Genomic DNA, 23,282 nt, shown 5'->3' on the forward strand with positions numbered 1-23,282 from the left:
GGAACATAAACCATCATAATATTTAATTGCCAGCATCAAATCATCATCCTTACTGCACTAAAGGTTACACTTGCCCACTTTATAGGTCGAGTCAACTACAGTTTGTAACTTGTACTAGGCTATCCCCGCCACCATTATGTTTTATTTTACTTTACCATTGCTTAACATGATGGTTTCTTGTTTGGCAGTCTTCTTGTGTGCTTACTGTACTTAATTCTACTACTCCTTCCCGAGTCTCCCTCATGCGACTGACTGTCTCATTATTCTTTTTGCAAATCCTACTGCCAGTGTCTACTAAGACTACCACCACCACCATGGCATCTTGGGAAACCAAACCATCATCACCATGCAGACATCGCTTTGCCTAAGTTTAAATAAACATCAATCACAGGTAAGAGAAGATGTTTGGGGAAGGCATAATTAATAACATGCAAATTAATTCATTAATTCACACACCCACACCCTTCCATTCCAAGTTCAGTTGCATTTACATCCTATGTAAACTTTAAGTATAAATAATTTATTAACCTAACAAAAATAAACTATTGTAAAAATCCCACAACACCTGACCCACCCCTCTCCCTAACCCCAACCAATGTCCAAAGAATGAAAAGTCCAACCAAGAACCAATGTTGCTCCAAAGTCCACTATCCATAATAAAAAATATAACCCCCAACTTTTCCCAACGCCCAATTCTCACCACCAAAAAAAAGATTAAGAAAGGGGCAATGCGATGGAGTTCTCTAATGGCGGGCTCGCTTGTTACCCTCCAGGACCTTTATCTGCCCCTCTAGGCGCACCATCCGTTGGAGCACGCAGCACTGGAATGCTTTGCAATTGCATCCACGGGGGGGCAGCAGTGTTAAATGAACTGTGGGGGGCAGCTGCCAGACTGTGGCGCCATACCACTGAGGGGGCCTGGCTGGGGCCAGGGGCATTAGAGAAGGTTGCAGCTGCTACCGCCTCCTCCTCCGCCAGAACCAACAGCCGACGATATTCCTTGCAGATGGCCTTCAGTTTCCGGCACCTGGCCATGACTGCCAACTTCTTCCTGTTTGGTTCTTGGCTTTTGGTTGGGAAGGAGTAGCTATATCGAGAAAGAAAAAATAGAATTGTAACCAATACTCTTAGCAAAACAGCAACACAAAATTAATTCTATACATAGTGGCACAGGAGCACTAGCAAGCACAGTACATAACATTTGTGATATCCTCCCACTTCCTCGGGCACTAATATTTGCAGGAGTTTCAGGTATTACTACTGGGCACTATGGAGTGGACAAGTCTTCTTCTTGGCACTGGTGGTCGGTACACCTAGAAAAAAACATTACACATTTTTTAGATGCCATATATGCCTCCCCCTATTATTCTTTTTCACTAGCAAGATTGAAAATAGTTAATACAATACATACATACACCACATACATCACTAGTACAAATCAGGTACTAGAGTAAAGTAGACAGTAGTCTTTTGTCCTATCCTATCAAAAGTAGTAAAATATCTGGTTGGGCATTTTTTGGGTGGCAATTTTCGAAAGCCTCTCAAGATTAAGAAGAGGACAACCCAAAGGACTGGACTCACTGGCTAGAACTATTGGTGAATCTGAGTTTTAAAGATTTTTAAAAATAAAGAGTGGCCAACAATGCAAGCTACAGACAGACTAATAGTAGTAGTACAAAGTCAGAGGCAGTTAGAGGCAGGGATAACAAGAATTTAGAAACAGATAGATCGAAGAAGATTTGTTAAAAAATAGTATTAGGAAACGGAAATATTAGTTCAGAAAAAATAAGGTGCAGTAAAAGTTAGGGAAATTTAATTATCAATATTAACAACAGGAGGACTTACTGGGACCAGCAGCAGAGCCGTCGGTAGAGGAGCGGTGCTGGCCCTCGGAGGCATCTCCAGCTCTCGCCTCAGACTCCGTCTTCTTGCCCCTGGGTGCTGATCATGTAGGATATAATAAAGAAAGGGACAAACATTGATGATTGGTGTGAAACAAATAAAATATTTAAAAAAAGGCTCTAAACAACAATTGCAGTAACACATTGACCTATCTAATCTGATCGACTAGTAGTATCGCGTGATTCGCGGACCGTCTAGTTATCATTTATTAATCCAGTGTTCCATTCTGATTCCAGAATCCTAAACCTAAGTACCGCCTGACCTAGCCCACCTATTCCAAAGACAGTGGAAATGAATTGCCAAAAATATATTTGCTTCCTCTAAGTTTCAATCTGATTCGAAATCATCAATGAATCAAGCCCCTTTGGCGGGACAATTGTTCACTAAGTCTGCATTTCCATATTGTCCTCAAAAATGGCATAGATGGACACATGCATACATTTGCATACATCAAATTGTTGGTTGGTTGATGCTGATGACATGCTGATGACTTAGTTGCTATATTACTCACTCACTAACAAACTACAAAAGGTTCTACTAAGGACTGGAGTCAGCACTTAGCAGCACATGAGTGACGTGACAGAGGACGCGTCATGCAGACCGCTAAAAAGTTACAAACTAATATTAAGTAACTAAACTACCTATCAATCCACCACTATCTTAGTGACAGAAGGAGAAAGGAAAGGACTGGAGTATCTCTAGCATTACCATACTTATGTTCTCTAAATTCTCTTACATAATGTTCAGCCCAAGCGAGCACAAGGTTGTAAACAAGTAAGATTAGTAGCGCCAAGCACCTGTCTAGTGTCTAGAATAACAATCACATAAGATTTTTAAATGTAATTTACCTGCATGTAAGCAGCAGCATTCTTGCTTTTTGGGAAAAAAATAATATTCATAATAAGACAGAACAGAAAACACAATACTACTATAATTAGCTACTCACCAAGCCCCACGACCTCAACACCTAGCGGTCCAGCAGGTTCTGCTTCCAGTCCGAGATGTCTGACCACCGATGAGCCAGCTGGTCATGGGTGCGCCGGCCCCCAGAGCATTGAAACACTGCTCGGCACACCTTCGCCCACCGGTGGTGACACTTCTGGCTAGCGTAACTAGAGCCAGGACTGCCGCCTGCTGCCAAGATTAAGGGGAGGTAGCGCTGTATACAAAAAACAAGGGCGGCCACCTCCGCCTCAGTAAAAGGGCCCGGGATTTCTCACCTTCCGTGCGCCGTCTGCCACAAGGAAGGCAGCTCCTGGGTGCAGGCGCTTTCCCTTTCCCCTTAGAGCCGCCAGAGGTTGACTTAGCCATAGTTCTGGGTGGGCGGGAGCGGAAAAGGAAATGTAGGAAAGTCAGGAGAAGAAGTAGGACAGAAAAAACAGCAAGTGATATAAAACTGTAGAAAAAGTAAAAAAAACACGGTAAAAGTAGAAATAAAATGCAAAGTATACACTTAGGGAGAGAGAGGGATAGATAATAAATAGAAAAGATCAGAAAAACAGTGTAAAAAACAAAGGATTGAAAAGAGTAGCGAGGGATTGAAAAACAGGGGTCCAGAACCATGCAAAGACTAGAAGAAACAAGATGGCCACGCCCATTGGTGACCCCGTGGTGAAGTTCGCGTGATATTTCCACCTGATCACGCAATCAGCGTTGTCGAACGTCAAAAACATCTCGCAAGCAAACGCGAGCATGCGGAACAAGCAACTCTGCATGCTTGTGTAACTCCACGTAGCATTGCAGTGGTTTTTTACCGCTTTGCGTAGCCTCGCGTAACGCGGCTACGCAAACTCCATTCAGGGTTCCTTAATTTTAGGCCTGGACGGCAAACTCTGCTCTGCTTGCAGAGTTTGCAAAATTCAGGCACTTCGCAAAGAGCGCAGAGTTCCTGAATTTCACCTTCAGGGCAAGAAGCATAGTTTTGTTTCCGTTCACAGGCTCAAGATTTGTTTTGGTGCTCACTCGCGAGCACTATGATACTCTCAGGCCACTGGTTAGCATGAGCAAGACTTTGTTCTCACTCTCACAAGCTCCAATGAGACTTCGTTTTCACTCACATGCCTTTTCAGCCCAGACAGCACAAACGTATTCCTGTCCAGCAGGCTCCTCCCAATGCTATGTCCATCTCCTGGTCACATTTAATTTGGATTTTGAGCTGGAAGGATCACCCTCCTTGTCTACTGCATATATACCATTTGATTTAGGAACTTTGTATTTGACATTTCACAAGTTCAAAAACTCTTGCATAAGGGTGTTGTTTATTTGATAAAGATCATGTACCAGTATATGTTTGTACTTTTATTCAATTTTTCAAAGTTATTGTGATGGGTGGCCAGCAATTTTTCAGTAGGGGCCTAATTACATTTTTACATTTGATTTTTCTTTTTGTAAAGTAACAATTTTGCACAGTTCAGTACATTTTCTCCATGTTTGTTAAATTTGTGATATTTATTTATTTTACTATGTGCCCCAGTCTGCCTGGTTTTTTTTTGTATTTCACTTTTTTTGTGTACAAAAAGTGTATATGTGGGGTAATATTTGATGCCTTGGGAGGATGTGTGCTGTGGTTCAAATTATATAGCTGAGTTAATTTTAATTTTTGGCTTTACTGAATTAATGGTTGTGTTTTCTTCAGTGTTGCCATTCCTCCTTTGTCTATCCTGTGTGTGTGTGTTGGCCAGCATTGATTTGTCTTTGTTATCAATGCCATGTGGGGCCATTTTGTGGAGTCTGTGTCCATAGGCCTAAGTGTGTTTTCTTTGTTCCCCTTGCCTCTGTGCTTGCTGTTGTGTTTGGTCATGTGGCTGGCAGCCATTTTGTGAAAGTGCTCTTTTGACATAGGTTTGCACGCGTTCTTTGTTCCCCATGCCTCATTTCTCAGTGTTGTTGTTTGACCATGTGGCACTGACGGGCAGCCATTCTGTGCATCCAGCCAGTGTGCTTCTGCAATAGGCTTGAATGTGTTCTTTATTCTCCAAGCTTCCTTCCTCAGTGTTGTTGTTTGGTCATGTGGAACTGGCTGGCAGCCATTTTGTGCATCCAGTCAGTGTGGCTATGCCATAGGCTTGCATGGATAGATGTGATATCAGTTTAATAATATTCTTGAGGATCATTCTAGTATGTATACTAAGGATATGTTTTTGATTAACACTGCTTATATATTACATGCATTCTTGGAATATTATTTTATTTTGAACCTCTTTGCCTCATTATAGGGTTCTTCTGCAAACATTGACAATTATTAATAGTTTTTTTATCAACATTTTTCATTTTATCTTTTTTATTTGTTGTACTTCAATGATTTTTTGTTTTAATTTTTTAAGTTATTGTTTAAAAACATTTTTTAATTTATTTTTCAAAAATGCAAATTTTCATAAAAAAAGGTAATTTTTTATTTAATTTTTAAATTTAAAAAAGGATTATTTTTACTTTTTTAACATTTTTAAAAATTTTAGTTTTTTTTAATTGTATAACTTTTAAAAACATTTTACATTTATTTTTCATTTTGTCTCGATTGATCCATTTATCCATCCAGCAATCCATCCATCCAACAGAGGTGCACAGCCACACAATTGCATTCAGTTTTGTTTTATGTATAACTCCATTTTCTCCTGGACATCAGATCATGCATTTTTTTAATGATTATCCAATTACCCCCTGGACAACATTGCCTGCCATTTTTCACACAAACTTACCTGCATTTTTTAAAAGATTATGATTTAATTTACCCATGCAGCTCTAAGTGCCACAGGTGTCTCCTTTATGGGCATGATGGTAAGAGCTCTATCTGTCTATTGTATGTGTTATCCTGATGGGGAAATTACATTTTATGGTATAGTGTTGTGGTTTGACTTTAAAGTTGTCTGTACGAATCCAAACTGCAACAATGTCACGTTTCACTAAATGTTTTTCTTGCTTGTTTGCTTTTAGGTGCACAAGAGAAGAGACATCACCCGCAGTACTGCCAAACAGAAGGCCTGTATAGTGACGTCACACGTCAATCCATCAATCTCTTCCACTTGTGCAACTTAGTGCCCCTGCCAACTGAGAGCTTTAAGATGGTCCCAAAGAAAGTTGCTAAAAAGAAAGTGGTCAGTGAGAAGAAGCAGCCTTCCACCAGTGGGATGTCGGCCAAACCATTTTCGGTCAACGTTTTGTGCTTTCAGCATGGGCCTCCGGGGAGCAAGCGAAGAAAAGCACTTCTGCATAAACAGCATCACCCCAACCTAATTCAAAGATCATGTCTGTCAATGAGGCAGCCACTGCAGTCATGGCGACGCCAACAAGCTGTGACGTTAAATTGGATTTGTCCCTTTTACAAAGTAGTACCCGATCGTTTCAGGAAACAGAGCGAATTGGATAACAGCTGCAGCCAGTAACAGTAGATCTTCCTGAAGTTGGAGTAGTAGAGGGAGATAGATTACTGCTGACCAAGAACTTCCTCTTGTAGAATCATTGATTTCCAGATCTCCAACAAAGAAAGAAAGGCAACTACTCCACCATCTTCTCCAAGCACCATTTCTGATGATGGTGATAAAGACTTGGAGTGGACCCCGGCAGAGTCCGGGAGACATCATGAGAGGCAAGGGAAAATAAATGTTTCTGAAAGCCTTAGAAATATGAAAGGGGATGAAGAGGAGGATGATGATGATGAGCTAGTCCTTGTGGAAGGGGAACAGAGAAGTTCGACTTTGCTATCAAACCTGCTCAGATAGATGTGGCACATGTAGCACTGCCAACTCCCATATTTACAAAGCACAGCTGAGACCTGAACCAATCCCCACCTCAGTAGAAGTATTCACTGCAGAGAGGCAAATTGACAAAACACCCACCTACCTCTAGTTCTTCTTCAGGCAGTAGCAGAGGCACAGCAAAAAGGTACTTCTCCCCAGTTTGGGACTTTTTTATGGTTAGCAGAGAGGGGGAGCACATTGCAATATGCAGCATTTGCCACACAAATGTATATTGAGGTAAACCTGGTTCACATTATGGTACAAGAGGCCATATGACCATATATGAAAAAACACCATGCAATCAAGTGGGAGGAGCACCTTAAATAATTGCTGAACGTAGTTGCGGTGGTGAGGAGAGCCTAGGAACATAAGCTACAAGTCCAATTTACGGTGGGAGGTGATGATAAGGAAGAAGAGGGTGACATCCTAACACAAAGCAGCCCTGTCCCCAGCAGTGCGCAAGCAGAATCACCCATGTCAGCGACTTCACAATGGCACAAAAAGACTCAGAGTGAGATGGAGACACTACAGCATACAGTGACTGCCCCACCACAATGCACATTGAATCTACCACCACCTACTTCTTAAACGTCGCTTGGGTCAGTGGCTCCCGAAAAGAAGAAAATCTATTATGGGCATGTTTAGGCAGGAGGGGCTCTATGAACGCAAATACCCCACAACACGTTTGTACAATGGGAAGCTGGCAAAATTGTTAGCACTGGACTTCCTCCCTTTTTCTTTTGTGAAAGGAGTGGGATTTTTAAAATTTGTAGCAGCCATCTGCCCGAAATGGACGGTTCCAAGTCAGACCTATTGTGCCAGAGTTGCTGTTCCAGTGCTTCATCACGATGTGCTGCAAGTGGGGGGACAAGCTTTGCAGCAAAGTATTGTTCACACTATCTACCTGATGACAGACATGTGGACCAGTTCTCAAACGACTGATTACATGTGCATCACTGCACACTGGATCTTTTTTAGGGATAAAGCAAAAGATTTCTACAGGTTTTGGCCCTGAAGAACGTTTTAAGAGTGTTCGGTGGCGTGCAACAGTGACCATGTTCGCCATGGAGAAATCACATACAGCTGTAAACATCATAGAGGATTTTGACACCAAGGTGTCTGAAGGGCTGTGGCCCAGTGATCTCAGAATTGGGTTTGTTGCTACGGACAATGGCAGTAACATAGTCAAGGCCATGGCAGACGGTGACTATTTCAGGGTCCGGGGTTTGGCCAAGTGCATCAACCTGGTGGTGCAAGGGCTTGATCAGCCAAGATGGTGGATGCCCTCTAGCGTGGCTCCGTCGACCACCCCGCAAATCCACTTACTATCCTACTGTCCATAGCCCATCTGCAGTAATTGGACCCCCCGGCTGACGCCTGACACTACGGCATGTTGGGGGCGCCATTCCCAGCCCTGGAGGTTGCCACTGTGGACTGGGGTCGAATGGGGTCGGCTTAGCCCTCTCATTGCATAGGGCACTGTAGCCTGGTCTGGACGTCCTGGACCCCAGATTGGAGGAAACTGCAAGCTGGTTGCTGACCTGCCCAGAGGACCTGCGGGTGCACCGGTGGCTGTTGCTTCTAAGCTCTTGACTGGAGTGCTGTCCTGGGTGCGGCGATGAGGCTGAGGAGTGTAAAGGAGCCTGATGCCTCGGTGACCCATTGCGGTGAGTCAGGACTCCCTCATCGGAGAGACCGGAGGTACGGACTCGATACATGATGACATCTCTGCGGTGAGACGTGCTGGTCGGCTGGCCCCGGAGAAGCTGCGGGCGCTCTGAGCGATTGGCAAGGCCCTGCCTAGGAGTGGGGGCCTGTGGAGGCATGGTGCGGTGTCTCCGCCTTCAGAACCTCGAGGCCCAGCAGGTGGGGCTGCTGCATAGGACAGGACGCAATCCTGTAATGGCTCTATACGCTGCCCAGATCTGGATGCAAGCGTGAGGCCTGATCTCTATTTGATCATGCTGGGGGCCTCCCCCCGTCTCCTCTTTAACATTGTGCCAGCTGAGTGGGAGTCTTGGGGGCTGGCCCCGGGTCAGGGCCTCAGTGTATCCCTTAGACACTTTGACAGCAAACTGGTTGTAACCACAATGGGGGCACAAATCCTCACTGCCGTTTAGTGGCACACCTTGTTGAGAGATTGTGACTGGAGCCCCCTCTGAATGTGAGTGCTACATCTTTGAGAGTGCCCTGACTACACCATTACGACACCCGCCATTCTCCCAAAATTCAGTCATCCATGGACTGTCACTGGCTGCTCGTGCTGTGGTACTCGTGAGCAGATCCCAAGCACTCACAAGTGGGCCCTGGGTAGACCCGGGGGTGCAGCCCCCCTGGACCTACACACCATGGGGAAGGATAAAACCACCAAACTGACACAGTCTAACAAAATAGAAAACTATACGCATATGGTTACTCAGGCGGGGAATGCCACTGGAGCCCAGACAGAGACTGCTGAGCAGCAACCCACAGACACCCAGGTGGGTGAGCACCCATCCAGGGTACACAAACAAAATTGGTCACCAAAATAGACTCTTTTGCCATTGACGTCAATTTGTTAGAGCAGATCTTCGCAGAGTGGCAGAACGTGTAACCATGACGAATGGGAATGTGGTAGTCCTACAAACTGAAATAACAACTCTACGCAAGACGGTGTCCTCTTCACAGAAGTTACCACCCATCTGAAAGGGTAAATAGACAGATATCGAAAAAAAAATACCGACTGGACAGAATATCGAGTTTTTAATATAGAATGGACAGAATATCGAATTGCCAAAATATAGTGGTGAAGAATATCGAAAATCAGGTAAGAAATATCGATTTAAATAATATAGAAGTAAGTAATATCGACAGTCATAATATAGTAGTTAAAAATATCGAATTTTTTTATAGTGTTTTAAGTGTTAGTATATGTGTTAAAAGTATGTATTAATATTGGAATGTATGTTAGAATATTTTTAAAGTAATGAATTTTATGTTATTTCTTTTTTGTGTAATATAATTCCGTAGCGGGTTGTGGGTTTATAGGGGAGTAGGGTAGGAAGTAATTTAATTATAGTACATTAAATAATAATTTATAGGAATTATTAATTATTTTTAATTTAATTTTGCGTTTTACTTCTGTAGCGGGTTGTGGGTTTATAGGGGAATAGGGTGGGAAGTAATTTAATTGTTATTAGTTAATTATTAATTAGTATTGAAAATTAATTGGTTGTTGATTAATTTTTAATTAGTAAATAATTTGAATTAATTGGTAATTAATTTGTATTAATTGTTTAATTGATAATTATGTTAATTGTATTCATTTAATATTTGTAGCGGGTAGTGGGTTTATAGGGGAATATGGTGGGAAGTAATATAATTCTAAAAAATTAATTATTTAAATAATTTGTGTATATTGATAATTAATATATTATTAATGAATTATTAATTGGTATTATTTGCATTTATTAATGTTTGTTATAGAAACATAATTGGTTGTTAATTAATTATTAATAGGTAATTAATTAATGAAAAAATAATTGGTATTTATAATTAATTAATTATTAAATATTGTGTGATTTATAATTAATTTTAATACTTTTTTTGGTATTAATAATTCATTTATTTTTAATAAAATATTAATTTATTATTTTCCCTACTATTGCACTCACTGGAGTGGGAATAGTAATTTTTACCCCTACGCTATCCAACGTATTCCCTACTATTGCACTCACTGGAGTGGGAATAATAATTTTTGCCCCTACGCTATCCAACGCTTTCCCTACTGTTGCACTCTCGGGAGTGGGAATAGTAATTTTTATCCCTACTCTATCCAACGGTTTCCCTACTGTTGCACTCTTTGTAGTGGGAATAGTAATGTTTACCCCTACACCATCTGAAGTTTTCTCTACTGTTGCACTCACTGGAGTGGGAATAGTAAATTTTACCCTCCCGCTATCCAACGCTTTCCCTACTGTTGCACTCTCTGGAGTGGGAATAGTAATTTTTACCCCTACGCTATCCAATGCTTTCCCTACTGTTGCACTCACTGGAGTGGGAATAGTAATTTTTACCCCTACGCTATACAACGCTTTCCCTACTTTTGCACTCACTGGAGTGGGAATAGTAAATTTTACCCTCCCGCTATCCAACGCTTTCCCTACTGTTGCATTCTCTGGAGTGGGAATAGTAATTTTGACCCTCCCGCTATCCAACGCTTTCCCTACTGTTGCACTCTCTGGAGTGGGAATAGTAATTTTTACCCCTACGCTATCCAACGCTTTCCCTACTGTTGCACTCTCTGGAGTGGGATTAGTAATTTTTAGCCCTACTCTATCCAATGCTTTCCCTACTGTTGCACTCTTTGGCGTGGGAATAGTAATTTTTACCCCTACGCTATCCAACGCTTTCCCTACTGTTGCACTCACTGGAGTGGGAATAGTAAATTTTACCATCCCGCTATCCAACGCTTTCCCTACTGTTGCACTCTCTGGAGTGGGAATAGTAATTTTTACCCCTACGCTATCCAATGCTTTCCCTACTGTTGCACTCACCGGAGTGGGAATAGTAATTTTTACCCCTACGCTATACAACGCTTTCCCTACTTTTGCACTCACTGGAGTGGGAATAGTAAATTTTACCCTCCCGCTATCCAACGCTTTCCCTACTGTTGCACTCTCTGGAGTGGGAATAGTAATTTTTACCCCTACGCTATCCAATGCTTTCCCTATTATTGCACTCTCTGGAGTGGGAATAGTAATTTTTACCCTCCCGCTATCCAACGCTTTCCCTACTGTTGCATTCTCTGGAGTGGGAATAGTAATTTTGACCCTCCCGCTATCCAACGCTTTCCCTACTATTGCACTTACTGCAGTGGTAATAGTACATTTTACCCGCCCGCTATCCTACGCAGAAAATATTGAATATTTTTAATGAATATTACGTTAATATATGTATAAATTTGTTTTTTACTTACATTAATTATTTATTAATTTTAATGTTATTTAAGTATTTTTAAGTATGTGTCAGTTAATTATATGTATTATTTCATTCATTTTACATTACTTTTAGGACATTTAAAAAATTCGATATTTTGACTAACTATATTTTTAACAACGATATTTTGGATTCTATATTTTTGTACTTACCTGTTTGGAGATAGGGATTCGATATTTTGGCATTCTATATTTTGGCATCGATATTTTTGTATGTCTATATTTTGGTAGTCGATATTATGTCAGTGATCCATCTGGAAGATCTACCTGAAGATGCAGAGGGCCAGTCCCAGAGGCTTACCTACGATATGTAGGCTTTCCTGAAAAGTTCGAAGGACAATCGGCGGAACTGTTCAATCAGGATTGGATTGGTAAAATGATGAGCCTGCAACCATCATCCAAGTTTTCACGATAGAGCGGGGCACAAGGCCCTGACCCGGACACTGTGCCCGGGTGCACCACCAAGAGCCATTACTGCTCATCTATTTGATTATAAGGACAGAGACACAATCTTGAAGCATGTGCAAGTGAAGGGCCTGCCGAACTTTGAGCACTACCCCATATTTATTTCCCCAGACTACAATGTAAAAGTCCAGGAGCAGCGGCAAAACTTTTTGGTGGTTAATAGGAGTCTCCGTGAACTTGATCTGTGGTATAGCCTGATGTTCCCAGCAAAAGCCCGGGTGGTCTACCGGGGAAAGGTGCACTTCCTTTTTTATGGCATCCAAAGCTTCTGAATGGGTAGACACCTAGCTGGGTGCTCCTTCACAGAAATTGGACGGAACTATGTCACTGACACCGATGGTGAAAAGAAATTCATCACAGTAGCAGAGACAGTGCAGGAGATGTACACAGGCTGGTTCCCAGACCAGACCAGATCAGGACGCATAGTGGTGTACTCGGAACGGTACACTGCAGGATTCAGAGACTATGTCAGTAACAAAGAAATCCTACACAAACAGACATAATGGCCCGGATTATGGCACAGACAGCACGGACAAAGGTCTGCCATGACTTTCTCCTGACGTGGGCAGAGTGAGAACAAAGGAGAAGCGACACTTGATGAAACTCTGTAGGGGACTTTAAACTGTCGTATTCGTCCTGCGGGGAGCCCGGCCTCTGAACTCTTGTGATGCATGCCACAGACAGTGTTGCTTAAGTGCTTACAGGCAGCAATCTTGATATCTGTATGTTGATTTCTATGCTAGAGCGACACGAAAGGGGTATTGTACTTTATAAGTGTTCTTTCATTATCCTTCCAGACAGGATGGGGTTGGATGGACAGCCAAGAATGTAGAGACCAAGGGTCATTGGGCTGCAACTGTGCTGCGAGTGCTTTACTTTTAATTCCCTGTGTGAGAACAGATCCCTAGCATAGAATTCAAGTTGTTTTTTCATTTTGCTTTTTGGTTGACTGTATTGGGCATGGGGTATAATCTGCAGGTTTATGTCCCGCTTGTTATAAAATGGAACTGGTTTGCAATGCTGCCCAAGAGGTGGAAGAGTTCAGAGATAAGGGAGTTCCGTAACTATTTCACTTTTGCGGGGCAAATGATAGCTCAAGTGAGTGGATGTTGATGGATGTGGTAGGGGATGTGGTAGGGCAATGTCTGCTGTGGTGCCCGGAGGCCGAGCTGACCCTGACTAATTCCTAGGATGTCTGAGTTGATACTTAAATTCCTGACATTAAATGTCAGGGGACTGGCCCAACCACAGAAACGTCACAGAGTATATGCATACTTCATGTTTTGATCACCTTCTTACAGGAGATGCATTTATGGGGAGACTGTGTACCCAGTTTAAGTAGACGCAGCTCTATGCCACGTCATATTCTGGCTTTGCACAGGGAGTCATGGTCTGGGTTGAGCCAGGGGTGCCATTTTGGCATGGGGGACATATGGTGGACCCGTAGTCTGGAGTTTTGGATGGGCGAGAGATCTGTTTCGTGAATATATACGCTCCTAATTTTGACTGCCTGCATTTCTTCATGGATGTGGCAACAGCTGCCACCCCATTTCTTGCCACTAACATAATGTTTTGCTGGTGATTATAATTGTGTGATGGATGAAATGTTGGATTGTGAGCCCCCCAAGGCCCATACGAAGCCTCATATGACCCCCCCAGCTACGAACATTGATGCAGAGCTTTGGCCTATTAGATGTGTGGAGTAAAAGACACCCAATCTTTTGAATATTCTCTTGTTATACGCCTGCAGCGGGTACATATAGCAGGCTAGACTACTGCCTTCTCACACTCGCATTACAGACCCACATAATTACTTACTATGCGAGATACATTTCTAACCACTCCCCATTGTTGTTATCTCTGGCAATGGTATGTGTACATCCTGCAGTGCCACTTTGGCGTTTGCGGGCAGAGGTGCTGACAGATCCTCCAATTGCTGCTATGGTCAGGGAGGCCCTTGATCACTACTTTCTGGAAAACTGGGGCAGTTCAGGCATTAGGTCCCACAACTGGGATACCATGAAGGAGGTGCTTCAAGGGGTGTGCTTACACACTATGAATGGAGTGAAACAACAACTGATGTGTGACTTAGAACAGAACATAGACAAGCTCTCAGATAGAGAAAAAACTCTACCATCACAGGCCTAGAGACTGGCGAGGAATGGAAATATATACATGCACAACCTAAAGACAAAGACTACACACTGAGGGGGATGGGACAGGGGTAATGTTGTCCGGGCTGGCTAAACAGCAGGAATCTCGAAAACTCATATTGGCCCTGAAAGACTCAGGGGCTAAATTGGTCACCTCACAAGTGACTGTAAATGATGTGTTGCGGGGTCACCTTGAACGGTTGTACATGATGAAAGATACACCGCCTCAAGGGGCTGTGTGGGACTTCTTAGCAGAGGTGGACCTCCCCTGACTCCGAAAGGATGAAAATTAGGCACTTGAGGCTGATCTGACCAAAGAGGAGATCCTTGCGTCTTTGAGGCTAAAGAAAACGGCAAAAACACTGGGGGGCTGACGTATTCTCGGCAGAATTCTAGCACAAGAATGCTGATCTAGTGGTGGATAAATTACTGGAGGTATACCATTAGGCGAATCAATTATGATGCCTTACAGACACTATGCAGGAGGCGCTCGTGGTGATGATGCTGAAATCAGGTAAACCAGTGGAGGAAGCTACGTCCTATAGAATGCTTTCCATGTTAAATGTAGATATCAAGATACTGAGTAGCCTGCTGGCCTCTCAACTACTTCCTTGCCTGCCTACCCTTGTCCAGAAGGTTCAGTGTGGGTTCATCCTGAAGAGGAATGCCATGTATAATCTACGCAGACTATTTCATGTCCTTCACGCCCCTGGCATACAAGATGGTCCATACATGTTTGCATTCTTTGACATAGAGCAGATGTTTGACGCTGTCTTGTGGGAGTATACCTGGCAGATTTTAATCACTATGGGATTTGGACCCATGGCTCAAGTTACTCTATGCTGAACCAAGAGCTAGGGTCCAGACGGGTGGCTTCATTTAGGTGGCCTTTACTTTACATTGGGGCACGAGACAGGGCTGCCCTCTGTACCCGCTGCTATTTGAGTCATCAATGGAACCACAGGCGGTGACATTACGGCAGAGATTAGAGCTCTGGGGGATCCTGGTACTAGACACCATACACAAACTCTCATTATACGCTGATGATGCGCTAGTATATCTGCGTGACCAGGCAGGGGTCAGGCCGGTTTTAGTGGCGGCCTTGTCAGAGTTTGCGTAGGTCTCTCTGTCAATGCCTGGAAATCTCGGCTGCTACCATTGGAGGTCTGGCAGCGATGGACCCTGCGATACTCGTTACCAAGTTAACAATATGATATGTAATAAGACCCTGACACCGTCACATCACTACAATCTTTTAGACTGCATTTTTTCTATCTTCTACACTCTACCTGTGCCATATGTGGGGGTGGGGGTATTTGGGAATGTTGTTTGCATTAAGCAATATTAATCTAATTTGGACACTTCTTGTGTGAGGTGTCATATAAATGATGGCTATGCAATGCATTATTCTGAAAACCGAATAAAATATATCTTTTTTAAAAACCTGTTGGTGCAAGACTTTCTCAAAAAAGACATAATCAGCAACATACTGACCACCTGCAGAAGAATCCGCAATAATTTCAGCCATTCGTTTAAAGCCCATAAGCAGTGGCAGATTATTCAGCGTGCTAATAGAGTACCAGTTCAAACCCTGATATAGGAGGTGCCAACATGATGGAACTTGACCTATAAGATGTTGCAATGTCTGTTTGAGAAGTACAAACAGATAAATGACTATGCCATTCAAAGAAGATGAGATGCAGTTGGGAAAGCTATGACAGTAGATGTGGAGAAATGGGGATCAGTCAAATGCCTGACACAGATGCTACTCCCTTTTGAAGTTTTCACACAGGAAGTTAGCAAGGAGAACAGTACAATGGTTCAAGCAATCCCTTTGTTGTATCAGCTACAGGACAAGCTAAAGAAGGTGTCTGAAAGATTCGCCCCTACAGGTGTGAACAAAAACAGAGAAGCGCACGCCTCGGTTGAGAGCTTACTCTTTTTATTTGCTTTCAATGCGTGGCTGCAAGAGATCATCATCTCATCCAGAGAGTACATCTGTGCCACACTAATTGATCCATGGTGAAAGACATTCTGCCCACTTTCATTACTTTTTCTTAAGGGGATGTTTCAAAATACAGAGGTGAATTGTTGACTGCCAGAGACCTGGTAGAACAATGGCTGTAACCTAGAGTCCCACCCTGCAGTTCTAGGGTGCCGCCTTCAATTTCCAGAGAGGGCAGAATTTTTTCACAGCATCCAACAACACCATCAACCAGAATACCAGCAACAATAGCAACAGAAGGACCAGACCCAACCTCTGCGTTGTAATGATTTCAATTGGCAGGGATTAAGTCCAGTACAGAGGCAATGGCAAAGAGGTCAAGCAAGTGGGAGCACCAATGACAATCCACAGAATGTCCCAGGAGTATATGGATGATCCAAAAAGAGGTCTAAATGGATCAAACCCATTGTTATAGTGGTATTGGAAGATGCGCCAATGGCCAGAGCTCAGCAGGCTGGCATTAAAGTATCTGGCTTGTCCTGTAGCCACTTTTCTGCTGAGTATGTGTTCAGTGCAGCTGGTGAAGTTGTTATAGTAAGAAGGACCAGTCTCTCACCTCTCATGTTGAGAGATTGAATGTGACAAAAAGGAACCAACATTTCATACTACACAATTACACCATTCCAGAAACAGCACAAGAGGAGGAGGGTAACTGATCAGAATCAAGTGTGTTAGCTGGCCAACTTCTGGGTGAACCACCTGACTTTGAGGACAAACTCTACTTCACCCATTCAGTATGCACGTTCCACTATAGAACTTTTTAATTATTTCTCGTTAAAATTCTTTCTTTGTACAGAAAAAAGCTATTGGAACATTATGACTGTGTCAGATTTATATGCTGCCCACCATTGTTTAGTGACATATATTGCCAGATTACAGTTGGACCAGTGTGAAATGAAGAAGACTCCACAATTGCTTCATTACATTGGACACAATGCCTGCCTCCTTCGCATGCCTATTCCTTTTTTGCATCACTTAGCAGGACTATCCCAGAAAATCATTGATTTACAAGAGTGCCAAGACAAAATTCAAATGTGTTGCCTGCATCACAGATGCAATTGTGTACCTATTAACTAACCATTTCATGTTTGGATTGGAAAAAGTAAGCACCATTGCAACGGTGAGTGAGTGATTAGGGATGATTGATGAGCCATGTAGTGGCAGACAGTGAGGGAAGATGTTCAATTGTAATTTGGGAACTTGCTTGAGATGATGTGCAATGTTTGGGGCCTGAATGATGGGTGATTATTTTTTTCCTGGCGGTGGTTGGCCTTTACAAAGTTACTTAGTGAAAGTTAACCTTTACTGTCCACTCCTATGATCCTTTCTGTTTTTTCATCACCTAGGAGGGCTGTCTCAGATGATCATTTGATTTACAAGACTGCCAATTCCAATCTGTTGCTTGCATCGTAGAGGAGATAGTGTACCTACCAATGTGCTTGGATTGGAACAGGAAATCATTGCACTAGCGAGTGACTATTGAGTGATTGCTTGTGAGTGATGATTGATGATTCATGTGGGGGCTGACAGTGAGGGAGGGTGTTCAACTGTAATTTGTGAACTTGATGATTTGCAATGTTTGGGGTCTGAATGATGGGTGATCATTTTTTCCTAGAGGTGATTGACCCTTTCTTACTAACCAGATTCACTTACAAGGTCCACTCCTTTTTTCTAGTTCTTCACAGACCAAAACAGTCAGACCAGTTAACAAACAAAAACCGATACAAAATACTGCAGCTCTGTTTCTCTACTTGTTCCTCAACAACAGTGCCCTACATGCCTATCTTGCTTGGGTCATGACTAGGACAGAGTTCCTCGGAGGCAAAAATAGGATAGAAGAACCCAGGGCAGTACTACCTCATCAACAGCTAAAAGCAAGAAGTTATTTACCTCAAAGGAAACCCATGACTCTGACACCCAGTACTCAGGTATGTGGAATGGAGAGAGGTACATCGATTTGTGAAATGCTGCTGAGTGTGTGTGTTGCACTGGTGGCTTGTTTTTTTGCTCTGCCTTTGAGTCTTCTTGGTACACTCCTCATGAAACTGACCTTTCTTCTGTCCTTCTTAGTAACTCTAAAATACAGCTTCTGTTTTACAATCCGCAGGCCTTCCCATCTCCTGCTCAAACAAAAGGCGAAAGCTGAAGTCAACACTCTTTCTTACCTACCAGACCAGTCCAGACAGGCACCCAAGAGTGATGGACATTCCTGAGGAGAATGCAAATGTACCACCTAATTTTGTAATCCAGGGTAATTTTTCTGTTATTAATCATATTAAGAGAACTGGTTGGATGGGTTCACTCTGCAATAATTTATTGTTTTCAACCTAGAAGACAGAACATTTGGATATCTGATAACTCGGGTCTCCGGGGCAGAAGAAGTGTTTGCAATGCATTTAACTGTACTGTGTCTAATCATTTCTTCCTTTCCTTCCAAAACAGATTGATGACGATGATGTGTTGCTCATTGCCCAAATGAAAGTTATCCTTGTGTAGTGTTTGTTGTTGTCAAACCTTTCCCCAAATCCCCTTTCCCATCCAATCATCAAACCACTAAGCCTCTTCCCCTGGGCTGTGTGATTTATTGAGGTGTGGTTTAATTTTCACCATCAATGGATCACACACTTGGTAGGGCGGTCGTGATGAAAGCAACACCACTTCACTGCAGGATATTCTATCTTCTAAGCAATAGCCCACACTGGCTCCATTTACCCACCCGCACATAAAAGTGATCCATATTTTATATATAGAACACAGAACATCAGTCGTCATCATCATTCAGGCATTGTGTTGCATAACTGTAAACATCTAACCTTGTCCACTCCAGACTATGAGTCCAATTTTCATGACTCGAGGATTTCGTAACTTTAGTTTTAATTAAATAGTAGCTCCCCATTGCTCAGAAGTTACTATTTCTATGTTTTGTTATTTTATCACTATCAGGAATTTTTGTTGTGCCATGTGGTAGTCTGGTCTCAATTCTTTGTTAAGCTTTGATATAATTTATAACCCACTAACTCAGTGTTTTTTATTTCCATTTAGTTGCCTGCGAGGGATAATCCTTTCGATTAATCCTACAGTTTTGCTCACCTGGATGGGAGTGGGACCTCTCTTGTGAAGTTGTGATGCCTTCTCTGTTATTGCTTCATCTATATTCAGGTAAGGCAACTATGGAGTGAAGTGAACTAATTAAGTTAATAAGTAAGTAACTAACTGCTAATGCAAGTAATCATTGTATCTAGGTTGCTGTGGCCAATAATTGCATTACTTTGGGATACTATACAACACAAATCCTGATTTGCGCTATATAGTAAATCCCACCATAAAACTTTGTGTCTGGTTTGCTTTACAAATGTGATGCAAACCTGGATCAAAGCATTAGAAATCCTTGGCCTGAGTGCACGTATGAGTGAGTGGGAATGAGCAAGATTTAGAGTGAATGAAAGCGATTGAGGTAGAATGAATAAGAATGGGTGTGAGAGAGTGTGAGTGTGAAAGAATCAGTGAGAGTGAGTGAGAGAATGAGTGTGAGTGAATGAACATGAGTGTGAGTATGAGCAAGAATGTGATGTGAATCTTGCAATTTTTTTCATTGACCCTGACATATTGGAGGTAATTGTTGTTTTACAGAAATACCAGGGCAAAATATTAGTGCTGGTAAACAATTCTTAGCATGACAGACACTTGTGATAAAATACTGGCACACTGGAAGTAATTCTAGACATGAAGGGCATCAATGGTAAAATGCTGGAACTGGCACATTAGAGGTAATTCAAGGCATACATGACACCCGTAGAAAAATACTGTCATACTTGAGAAAAGCATGTGGACACAAGTGGCAGAATGCTGATGTTAGCTCAATTGAGTTCTTTCTTGGAATAAATGTGGAAAACGTGGCATTTGGAAGGGTGACAACCATTACAAATTTGCTGTCACTGAGGTAATTTTTGCAATAGGGTTTATCTGTGGTATATGGATGGGATAAATTGCAGAATTCCTCTACTGGCATATTTTATGCCATACTTTGATATAAGGGGACAACCACTGAACATGGGAGCACCCGTGATAAAATGCTGACCCTGGCATAATGTAGGTAAATGTGACATATAGGGCACTCTCACCACATTAAAAAAATGAGGTCAACTATTGGGGAACAGCAGGATTCATTGGCTTGGCACGTGATAAAACAATTTATATATTTCATTATATCAAGTCAGCGCCATAATGTAAGTGGTATCTAAAATAGATGTTCGTCTGTTTTATGCTTTTATACTTACCATGCAGTTATTATGGAACTTCAACGTCAATTATTGTGACATTACGATCGTGTTGCATATCTTTTTTTTCATAGTTTTATATAGAGCAAACTTGTCCCGCAGTATAATTGGTTTTTTTTGGAGGGTGGCCGCAGTGTCATTGGCCTGTGCCCCACTCCTCTTGCCCTGGGCCCACTTAATTGTGCTGCCACCCCCTCCTCCAGGAGCTGATGGGGGTTCATACCCAATCAGCCCTCACAGTGGTGAAAAAGTCCACTAGACCATCATTAACTATGGTTCCAAAAGAATAAGGGGTAAGGGGCCTACCTGAACAAGCATCAGTCATCCCTCCCCCTGAGGTAGATTGAGGTAGATGACCTCAAATCTGCCCTGTGGGAGACATAAAGCCCACTAGTCAGCAGGGATGTGTTTATTTGTTGTAGAAAAAAATGGGGAGTTGATGGAACACCTCGGTGTTGAACCTATCCTCCAGCCCTAAAAAACCAACAGTCTTTCCGCACACCTGGGTGAAGAGCCCCATCCCCATGGCAGGCAACTTGCCATGGTAAATGGTTGCACTATTCGGGTTCGTGCTCTGCCATCCAGGGAAACCAATTAAACCAAGCCATTTGAAAAAAAAAACTAGACACTCAGTCTACTCCAGGGTGGTGTGCCTTGCATGGATCCCACAATGTTTTCTTATCCACAAACCATGCACACCTCAAATGTTGCCTAAAGTCATGCATTTTCCTGATAGTTCTATGAAGGAAGGTTCTAGAACCTGTGGGGAATCACAAATTCCTACTACCAACCATTTCCCCACTTGCCCTGATAAAAATGGTACCCCACGTGTGCGGCTGACCCAAACACTCAAAACACAAAAATCCCCAAAAAAGCAATATGGAGAAATCGGCAATAGGGGTAGCTGCAGTATTTGGACCTGGGCTGGACAGCCACCAAGGGAAACCTGCTAACTCAGATATATCTGAAAACTAGATACCCGGTGGAGTTCAGGGTAGTGTGCCTTGTATGTCTCCCATGACGGTTTCTTACCCACACTGCCCTGCAAAGCTCAGACTGTGCCTAAAATCACACAATTTTCTTCTATATCTGTCATGTAAACATCTGGAAATCTGCAGGGCTAGACTAAATTCTTACCGCCCCTCATTCTCCAACTTGTCCCCATAAACACTAATCCACTTGTGTGCCCGTGATAGGAACTGATCAAATCAAATCAATTGTCTGCTGAGAAGAGAAAATGTACTAATGAAGGGACAAAGGAAGTGCAAGCAGTTCTTCAAGTAGCAGTATCTTAGGCTCAAGGAAGGAAACCCTCCCACAACTACAAGCACACAGCAACAAAAATGGAGACCACCATAGAACTACACTGACGATGGAATCAGCATTCACTCACAAAGAATAGATCAACATCAGACACCCTGAACAGCAGACTTTCACCAACACCAGCCAAGAAGTAGAGGTAGCATAAGAGCAGATTTTTGCACTTCCTCAGGCAGCAAGCAAATGAGGCAAAATTGGGATACCAAGTGATCCCACATGCCAAAGAGAGAGGCAGTGGATCCAAATCTGATCAGTCCTTTTGCACTAATGCCTTGCATAATTCAATTAACTGGGTTCATCATTCCTCAAATATCTTAAATATCTTAAAATGACACACCTGTTTGGTTGGTAATGCTCCCTTCTGAACATCTGATACATTCAAAGCAACATCTGGGCTTCCCTTCAATGGCTGATTTTCTATAACCTGGTAGACAGGATTCACTGCAAATGGAGACAGGAACCTACAGGACAAGGACATGAAAACAATTGAAGAAAAGAAATATCATTTATATGACACAGACATATTTCGCTAGTGCCAAAACGCATCATTACTTAGACATTTTAGGGACAGATTAAAAAAAAAATGTAATAAGAGGGACTTCTGTGCTGAAAAGTCATTAATTGCTGACAGGTTCACAAAAACAGGATTAGCATAGGTTTCTATCTCAAAATGCCACCTCCTGCAGTTGTGCCATTGTCATTTGTTGGTTTGCTCACTGTGCTTTTTTTATTAGCATCCAATAGAGGCCTTAATACATCTCCCACTCCCCGCTGTCTCACCACCTCCTCCTCTCTTCCCTCCTTGTGCCACTCAGAGTTTATTTTACGAAGCCACATCCTTGGCTGTATAGTGGATTGTGAACTGGCGTGGTTTCTGCGTTAAGTGTGGAAATCTGTTCTTTATAAGACCGCTCCATGGTAGACTAGTGGCCCCAGTGAGACCTCAGCATGCCCCACATGTGTTGGCATGTTCTGATGATGGAGTAAATGTTCTGATGATGCTCAGTACTGTACTTTTTTCCTAATTTACTTGTACCGCTTAGCCCAGCTGATTCAATGAGATAGTAACAAAAAACTCATGTGGTCAAGTGGAAGGCCGGCCTGCCTACTGGCGCTCATTTGCGGGGACGGCACTTGTTTTTGACCGCGAATAAGAAAGAGAAAAACACACAAACGGGAAAGAGAAAGAAAGACGAGAAAATGAGCACAAGGGGAGAAAGCAGAGTGCGGCAGGAGTGAGATACACAAGCAGGGAGGGAGCATCTGGTAGTGGATTACAGAGACCTGAGGTGAATTCAACACTACGCAGCCTTGGTATTGTGAACATGTAATTTCAGTTACGTGCCTTATGTAACAAAGGCTTTCAGTACATGACATGTATGCATACTGAAGATCAAAGTATTAACAACTAGACATAGAAGCTGCACTGACACGGATTTCAAATGTGCACT

At 42.6% G+C, this 23,282-nt stretch overlaps 1 pseudogene; it reads right to left on the reverse strand.

Annotated features, from left to right (window-relative positions):
• Nucleotides 1-23,282, reverse strand: part of LOC146811609 (vomeronasal type-2 receptor 26-like) — a 42,052-nt pseudogene that overhangs the window by 12,427 nt on the left and 6,343 nt on the right.

The sequence above is a fragment of the Triturus cristatus genome, chromosome 7 (assembly GCF_964204655.1).
Source record: "Triturus cristatus chromosome 7, aTriCri1.1, whole genome shotgun sequence".
Lineage (NCBI taxonomy): Eukaryota > Metazoa > Chordata > Amphibia > Caudata > Salamandridae > Triturus > Triturus cristatus.